This window comes from Lucilia cuprina, chromosome 4, assembly GCF_022045245.1.
Source record: "Lucilia cuprina isolate Lc7/37 chromosome 4, ASM2204524v1, whole genome shotgun sequence".
NCBI lineage: Eukaryota > Metazoa > Arthropoda > Insecta > Diptera > Calliphoridae > Lucilia > Lucilia cuprina.
In genome coordinates, this window is record NC_060952.1 from 74,566,293 (window position 1) to 74,575,310 (window position 9,018).

Consider the following 9,018-nt stretch of genomic DNA (forward strand, 5'->3'; position numbering starts at 1 on the left):
ATCATACTAATACTAATAGCTAATAGTTGTAATAATATATATTTTTTAAATCCCCCTCTCTAATAATTTGTAACATTTTTAAGTAATTTTTCTTGTATACTCACTTTTAAAAAGCCGCATATTACCCAAATATTATACAAATATAAATATTTTGATCTTTTTTTTTGTACAACTCCAAGTACTTGAGTTTAGATGTCTTCTAGTTGAATTTTTATGATGCTGAGTAGAGCAATTGTTGTTGATAAATATTATTATGATGACGATGCCGAGCGCTGATGATGATTTGTAGTTAAAGTTTTGTGTTCAAAATATTTTTTTATTTGTTTTTTTATTTTTCAACAATTTTTTTTGGAAATAATTTAGCTAAAGTCTTCTTATATTATAGTTTTGTTTGAGAATAATAAATAAAAAAGAAGTAGAAAAAACTAAATTTCGTGATTTTTATTTCTTTTAGTTTTAAATTTTTTTTTTCGAAAATTTTTGTTACTTTAGATTATTATTACTTTTTGTATTCTTTTTTCTTTTTGAGGTTCAGCTAGTGAACGTTTTGAAATATTTTGTTTTTTTTTATAAATTTTTGTTTTTTAGTTTTTTTTTCATTTCTTAATAAAGAAACAAAAATGTTTGTTGCACTTTATTACTTCGTTTTAACTACTCTCGTTTCTATTTGTGTTTCTATATACTTTTGAGGATCTAAAAAAAATTTATAAAAAAATCTTAATTATATGAGCTTTTTTTAAGGAAAATTATTATTAATTGTTTTCTTTTTCATTTATATTTTTTTCAAAATGTTACAACATTTTTTTATTTTTATTTAATGTTTAGTTTGTGTTATCATTTATTTATGGGCCAGAAATAAAGATCATAAAAAGGTGTTTTATTAAAACGGAAATAGTTTCCAGCTTTATTTCATTTGTTAGTTTTATATTTAATTAAATTGTAATTTTGTCAATTTGTGCTAATGATTGTTTCCTGCCTCTAGGTCTACTGTCAAGTGCTCTACTTTGATTTGTTTTATTGTCAGTACTAGTATAGTTTGATTGTGTGTTAGTTGTTTCTTCTATTGTATTAACTATAGATCAGTCTATAGTGTTCAGTCTTGGCTAAGTATGTCTATAGTTTTTACTGAAGATCTGTCTATATAGTCTGACCCAAAAACAATTTGATCAGTCAATAGTCTTACAGATAAGTCTATTGATCAGTCTATAGTATTTATTATAATTAGTCTAAAGTCTTGATTATAGATTATTCTGTAGTCCTGATTATAGATCAGTATAAAGTCTTATCTTTTAATCAATATACTACTGATCAATCTTTACTTATGAATATAGATCAATCTATAGTCTTGCCTATAGATCAGTCTATTGTCTTGACTAAACATCAGTCTATAGTCCTAACATTAGATCTGTCTTGAGCCTTGATCAGAGAACAGTCTGTAGTATTGTCAATTGATCATAATATAGTCTTGACTTCATAGTAGTCTACACTCGTAACAATAGATGATGCTATAGTCTTGACTAAAGATTAGCCTATAGTCTTAGCAGTAGATCGGTCTATATATTAATCTATTGTCTTGACTATAGATTAATGCATTATCTTGACTTTACATGAATATTAGTCTTGACCAAAGATCAGTCTATATTGTTGACAATAGATCAGTATATAGGCTTGAATATACATCTGTCTATAGTCTTGACTGTAGATTAGTCTATAGTCTTGACTATAGATAAATTATTCTGTAGCCTGGGTTATAGAACAGTCTAATAGATTGGCTATACATCAATCTATTGTACTAAATATACATTAATCTATAGCCTTGACTAAAGATCAGTCTTTAGTCGTAACCATAAATCTGCCTATTGTCTTCATCGTAATTCTATCTTCAGTATTGATGATAGAACAGTCAATATTATTGGTTATACGATAGTCTGTAGTTTTTACAATTGTACGCAGAACATTCTATAGTTTTAAAAATAGATCATGCTATATATACTTTAGAGTATTGATTGTATATCAGTTTATAGACTTGTCTAAAATCTTAGCTATTGATCAGTCTCTGTTGCTCAGTTTTGCCTATAGTCTATAGTCTTGTATATATGTATATCAATCAATAGTCTTGACTATAGATCAATCTAAAGTCTTGACTAAATAAGTAACAATCTATTGTATTGACAAGAATCTATAGTCTTGACTAAAGTTCAGTCTTTTGTCTTTGCTATAGATCTGTCTATAGTCTTGACTATAGATCAATCTTTAGTCTTAATTATAGAATAGTCTTTAGTCTCGACAAAAGATTATGCTATAAACTTGACTACAGATCAGTTCATAGTCTATACTACAGGTCATTGATTGTAGATCAGTCTTTAGTCTTGATTATATAACAATATATATAGTCTTAGCTTTAGATCAGTCTATAGTCAAGACTGTAAATCAGTCTAAAGTTTTTAGTATAGCTCAATCTATAGTCTTGATTATATATTGATCTATAGTCTTGACTATAGACCAACAAATAGAAAAATTTATTTAAAAAAGTTAGAATAATCCACTATAATACTGTAGGGTACAAATCTTGCATACATTAACTGAAAATATTGTCTTGAGAAGAATATGTAGTCTTGACTAAAGTTCAGTCTTTAGTCTTAACTATAGATCTCTCTATAGTCTTGACTATAGATTAGTCTTTAGTCTTGATTATTGATTCTAGAACAGTCTGTAGTCTTGACAAAAGATTATGCTATAATCTTGAATACAGATCAGTTAATAGTCTATACTGTAGATCATTGATTGTAGATCAGTCTCAAGTCTTGATTATATATCAATCTATAGTCTTATCTATAGTCATAGCTTTAGATCAGTCTATAGTCAAAACTATAAATCAGTCTACAGTTGTGAATATAGATCAGTTTATAGTCTTAATTATAGATTGATCTATAGTCTTCACTATAAACCAACAAATAGAACAACATTTATTTAAAAAAAGGTAAAATAAACCACTATAGTACTGTAGGGTATAAATCTTGCATACATTAACTGCAAATATTTTCATTTCTCTTTGGACTTTAGGTCAAATACCAATTAGTTTAATTTTCAATATCTTTGTTTGCCATAAATATTATTCATGCATGATCTCGTTTTAGCTTGTAAATTTATGGTGTTTGAAATGCGTATCTTTTAAGTAGATTATTTTATTTCTATTAAATAGTTTGCTAATTAATCAATTATTTAATTTTTTTTATTAATTTTAATGGGGTTTATTAATGTGTTTTATTGATTTGGTTTGATTTTTATATTAATTTAGTTGAGTTATTACATATGAGTTTGTTAAGACAACTAAGATGTCGGATCATATTGAATGATAAAACAAGATGTAATATAGGAAAGGACATTTTCTTTTGGAATTTGGTTCATAGAGGGTCAGTTTCTTATTTGTATTTGTTATTAAATCAAAATAATTTTTTTTAAGAAAAAGTTTGCAACTATATTTTTACTATAGTTTAAACAATTTAGGATTAATTAGTGAGTCGTGAATCATTGGCTGATATGAAAAGTTTCAATTTGTTTGTGTTTACACCATTTCCAAATAGGTATATTAAAAAAATCAAACACTCAAGATTTTAATTAGTTAATTAGTTTTCTTTCTTTGTCTGAAACTTTTGATGGAAATATACTAGTCTATCAGTCTAAAGGTCATGGGTTTAATTCCCATTATCCCTTCTGCTGTGTTTTTTTACTACATCCGGCATATGATTGCTGAAGTAAATTAGACTATAATGTGTATTGCTGATAAATAATTTAAGATTGAAAAATTTAATGAACATTTTATTTAAAATTTTAACACTAAACACAAGGATTTAGATTAAGCATGATTCCAGGAAGGAAATGGGAATCTGTGGGAATCGAGACCACACCCCAGATCTAGCCTACCGGGAAACATGCCTAAAAAAGTCTGATTTGAGAGACCCAACAATATCCTCTCCAATTAATGAAGAGGGAAAGGAAGACATAAAATTTGGACTTGACTTAAAAGTCCATTAGGTAATGTTTTCTAATTTTGTATAAAAAATTGTTATTGTTTCAAACCCCAACTTTTTACAATTTTCGATTTTTTTTGGTAAAAAGAATAATTTGTTAGATATTAAAATTTTAATTTTTTATTGAATCCTTTAAACTAAATTTTAAAACACTTATTACAGTTTTTAAAAAATTTGCAAAATTTTGATTAGAAAACATAAACTGACACTTACATTGTAAATTTTCTAAAAAATAATTTTAAAAATTTCAAAATTTTATTAAAATTTTTTTCACAGTTTTGTATTCAACAGACACAATTTTTTTATTAAATCTCTTTTACTGGCCCATAAATAACAAAAAAAAACTTTAAATTTTTTCAACACAAATTTAAAATTTTTCATAATATTTCAAAATTATTTGTTCTTTATTCAATATTTTTCCAAATATTTATTTGTTCTTTTTCATTTAATTTTATTTTTCTTCACTTTAATAATTTCTTTTAATTGATATTTTCAATTTAAAAACATTGTTTTAGTAAAAAAAAACTTTGCATACTTTATAACAAAAATATATATTATTTGTTTTTAGAAATAGATTTCCCGAGAGTAGAAATGTGTGTTTTGGGTTGGTTTTTTTTTTGTCTGAAAGACGTCCGTACACGTTCGTTATTCGCGTTTGAATGTATCATTTGGCAAAAACATCATCCAACTTTAGGTGATTTTTCAAACCTGGTTTTGTGCAAAGAAATGTGTTTTTTTTCTACTGTTTATTATTGCTGTTGTTGTTATTGCTATTGGAGTTGTTGTTTGTTTGTGATTATTTTTCTTTTTTTTCTGTATGTGATGGGTTGTTGCTGTTGGCAGAAGCAACAACATAATAATAATACAAGAAAACTAAAAGAAGATACAAAAATAACAACAAAAACAACACAATAATAAATATAGAAAATGAAAACAGCAAAAAAAGAGCAACAACAACAACAACAACAAGAAGAAATAGCAAAAGGGGCAAAAACAAAACAATAGACACAAAATCATAAAACACATTAGTTGTTGCTATTTAACATACAACAAATAGTAGTTGTTATTACTGTTGAGTTGGTGTTGAAGATGTTTTACTAATAATGATAGACATAATAATCATAAAGTTAATAATCATAATGATGATCTATATCATCATTATCATCTTCATCATTATGAATTTAGTTACATTCATAAAGTTATTAAAGTTTAACAAAGTCTAATGGTGCTGAAAATCGCCAATATTGTCTAGGTTGTGGTTACTTTACAAATGTTTCAAATGATCATTAAACTCATACAATCGTATAAGAAATAATGATCATTTCATGTTAGCTACTTATGAACGTGTAAGTACATAAATATATTTAACTACATAGATTTAAATGTTTAATTTGTTTTTGTTATTTGTGTTGTTTTATGTTTTATTTTTTTTTATTGTAACCTCTTCTATTTTTAAAGTTTTTTGTTTTTTTTTTTTTGCATTTGAAAGGAAATAAAAACACAGTGTAGAGTAAACACAATCTTGCAAATACAATAACATTTATTTATAGTATCTTCTTCTTTTTCTATTAGTTTTTGCAGCATCTTCAAATATACATTTTGTTTGTATTTATTTCAATTGAGAGCTTTTATTTTGAAGAGTCTTCTTTTAAGAGCTCACTATCATGGTAATTATGTTATTAACAGCATTTGTTTATGTTAAAATAACAGTATTAAAGGTTAAATCATATATTTAACACTCCGCAAAGTAAGATTATGGAATACTTTTTAAATTTTTTATAACAACGTAACTTACATATTTATATTTTATTTTTTTTTGCGGTATTCATATAGATTTTGCAAATTCTTCAAAATTTGTGTTCCACATACGCATAGTTTTTCTAATATGGTGTTATATCTACATTTATGTCGAATTATACTATAAAATCGAATTTTAAGCCTGCTTGAAATTAACATATACCCCAGTTAAATGGCAGTATGCAAGGGTAATATTTATATCCAAACCATGAAAACCTAGCTATGCGACACCTATGAGTCCTATCCACCGATAAGTCTAATATCCTTTTTACTTAAAGGCTTGGAACGGATAGTCGATAGTATGATTAAAAGCTGGGGGGTAATTCTCGCAGTCGTGATCGAAATAAAATTCGAATCGAAATTAATTACAGTATTGCAAAAAACTTTCATAATATTTTTTACAATACTGAACGAAATGTAAACAAAAAAAAAAAAAAATTAAATATATATTTAATTAAAATATAAATATGGAGTATAATTGCAGAGAGGAGTTTTTTATGCAAAATATAATATTCCAAGCGATATGTAAATACAACATGGATGTTTGTTTAATTATTTACTTTTATTTATTTGGCAGATATTGGATGCATTGAACTGTAGTTTCAAATCAAAATTTTGTGCTGATAACACCCAAAAATATTGGTCCCACACCTTCCTTAAAGTATACCAATCGGCTCTGAGTCGATTTAGCTATGTCCGTCCATCCGCCTGCGTGTTCATGTAAACCTTTGATGAAATTTGGTGCATACTCTTTTTTTGGCCCAAGGTCAAAGCCTATTGAAAAGTGTTCAAATTATTGTGCCTAGCCATCATACAATTTCAAAGCATAAATAACTTTAATGTAGACCTAAATCCATCTATCAAAATTTGTAAGGATAGACCTATATTTATCCTCGCCTCTTTTATATTTGCCATTAAATAGCAAAGAATTTATTTTGGCATAATTAATTTTTGACTTAAAAGTATTCCATTTATAATTTTTTCCCAGATTTAATAAAATGCATGTTCTTCTCATAATTTTTTATCACAAAAACTTTACTTCGAAATCAATTTTGATTTCGAGAAAAAACTCGAACGGTTTCATTCGAACGATTGCTCGTTATCGAATGCCACCATAAGTCATTTCGAAACGTTTTATTCGTTATCGAATAAGAGAATCCAAAAAGTAAAAAAAAAACTCGTACGATCGAATATAAATTCATACCTATACGAATGTGAGAATTAGCCCCCAGTATACCAGACAATGATCTTAAATATAAACAGCATGCTTATATGCTTTGATAGCAAATTGTATACACTGGCGGTATTCATTGACATCGAAGGCGCTTTTAATAAAAAAAAGAAAGACAAAAATTTCTACGTATACTGAATCTTGCTTTCTGGATAAGAAGATTCCAGTAACAGACAAAATTAGTTACTTAGGTGTAATCCTCGACTATCGAAACATATTTAAGATTTGAGGCGGCACTTATACTGGACATATTGGAAGATAATACACAATCATCGGACGTGTCGTATTCGGATTTGATACCAAACAAACCTTACCTATAGGGAATATATGTATGTGTAGAATTTCAATCCTAATGCTTCTTCCGTTTAAACTCTATCGTGCTTTCAACAGAAAGATAGACCAACAGACGTGGCAAGATCGTCTTAGAGTTTAATAAGGACCAAGAATATATATACTTATATAGGTCTATGAACAATATTTCGATGTGTTATAAATGGAATGTCAAAAATCAATATTATATAGAACTTTTAGATAAGTATATAATCTTCAAATTTTAAACAAAGAATTTTGAAGTTATTAGCCAAGGTGCCATGCCCACATACACTATATTTCCTAATAACGAAATTGGTATATTGGGAAAGCTGTAACTAACTAACTAACTAAACATTCGTATAACAAACAAGTAAGAGTTCTATATTAACTGTTCCGAATCTTATAAATAGAATAGCCAGTACAAAAATGAATTAGTTTCTAGGTTCAATATTATACAAAATTCAAGAAGTACCTTTTGTAGAATGAAAAATTACCAAAAAGTCTCCTTTTATGTGTTCTCACCTAATCTGGGCTCAACATATTTAATTTCATGTTCCTGGCTTCAAAATTAAAGAAAATTCAAAAAGTACTTTGTGTAGTAAGAAAAAGCATCAAAAAGTCCTCTTTAATGGATTCTCAGTTAATCCGGGCATTCGTAATTTCATGTTTCTAGTTCAATATTTATTTGAAAACCGAAAAAGTACCAAAAAAAAAATCTCTTTTATGGGTTCTAACTTAAGTCCACATATTTAATTTCATGTTTCTAGTCAATAACAACAAAATTTACGTATTGTTATGTTTTCTGTTTTTGCTTCTTTGCAATTTCTGATTGAGCATGAATAAAAAAATCCCTATCATATATCATATCGGGCTTGACCGACCATATAACACCCTTCACCAGTCAGTATATTAAATTTGTGAACTATTTTTCATTAGTTATTAGTTTATTAGTATTTATAAGTGAATTTTGTGACCTTCATGTCATTTTCTGAAGGGGAGTTTATTCGGGTGCTAGGGTCAAATGAGGACTGATAATAACAAAAATGGTCAGTTTTTGTAGAACATTTTACATAAGTATGAGCCCAAAAGCTTTACCCCTATAGGCGATAAGCATTTTTAATAGCGGTCGTTTTTGGGCCAAAAGAAAAGTATTTGCCAAATTTCATCAAATTATAGCGTGCGTACAAGCATTAAATGATCCATGTTTTTAGTGTTACAAACATCAGCACAAACGTAAAATATACTCCCCATTGTATTGGTGTAGGGTATTCAAAAAAGGACCTAAATGGCTGTTAACACTAACATGTGTAATACAAATTGAAAATAAGATATTTTTATGAGCAATAATATCATTTTATAAAAATTATGTTTCTTTCCTAAGTCTTTTGTTTTATTTTATGTTTTATATTTATTTTATTAATATTATTTTTTATACAATTCAAACATTGCGCGAATTTTTTTTTAATATTAGAGAATATTCTAAATCCATAATTTATTTATAATTTATAACTTTATTATTAAGCTAAATAGCAAAAACAGTTTTTATACCCTTCACCTTCGTGAGAAGGGTATATATAAGTTTGTCATTCCGTTTGTGATTTCTATAATATAATTTTCCGACCCTATAAAGTATATATATTCTGGATC

The 9,018-nt window shown here is 26.9% G+C and overlaps 1 long non-coding RNA gene across 1 annotated transcript; it reads right to left on the reverse strand.

The window, feature by feature from the left end:
- Window positions 1–598: 598 nt before the first annotated feature.
- On the reverse strand, window positions 599–4,817 carry LOC124419856. The gene is made up of 2 exons (XR_006940849.1): window positions 4,567–4,817; window positions 599–693 (listed from the first exon to the last, which is right to left on the reverse strand). It is a non-coding gene; the product is annotated as an uncharacterized LOC124419856 (long non-coding RNA).
- Window positions 4,818–9,018: the final 4,201 nt, after the last annotated feature.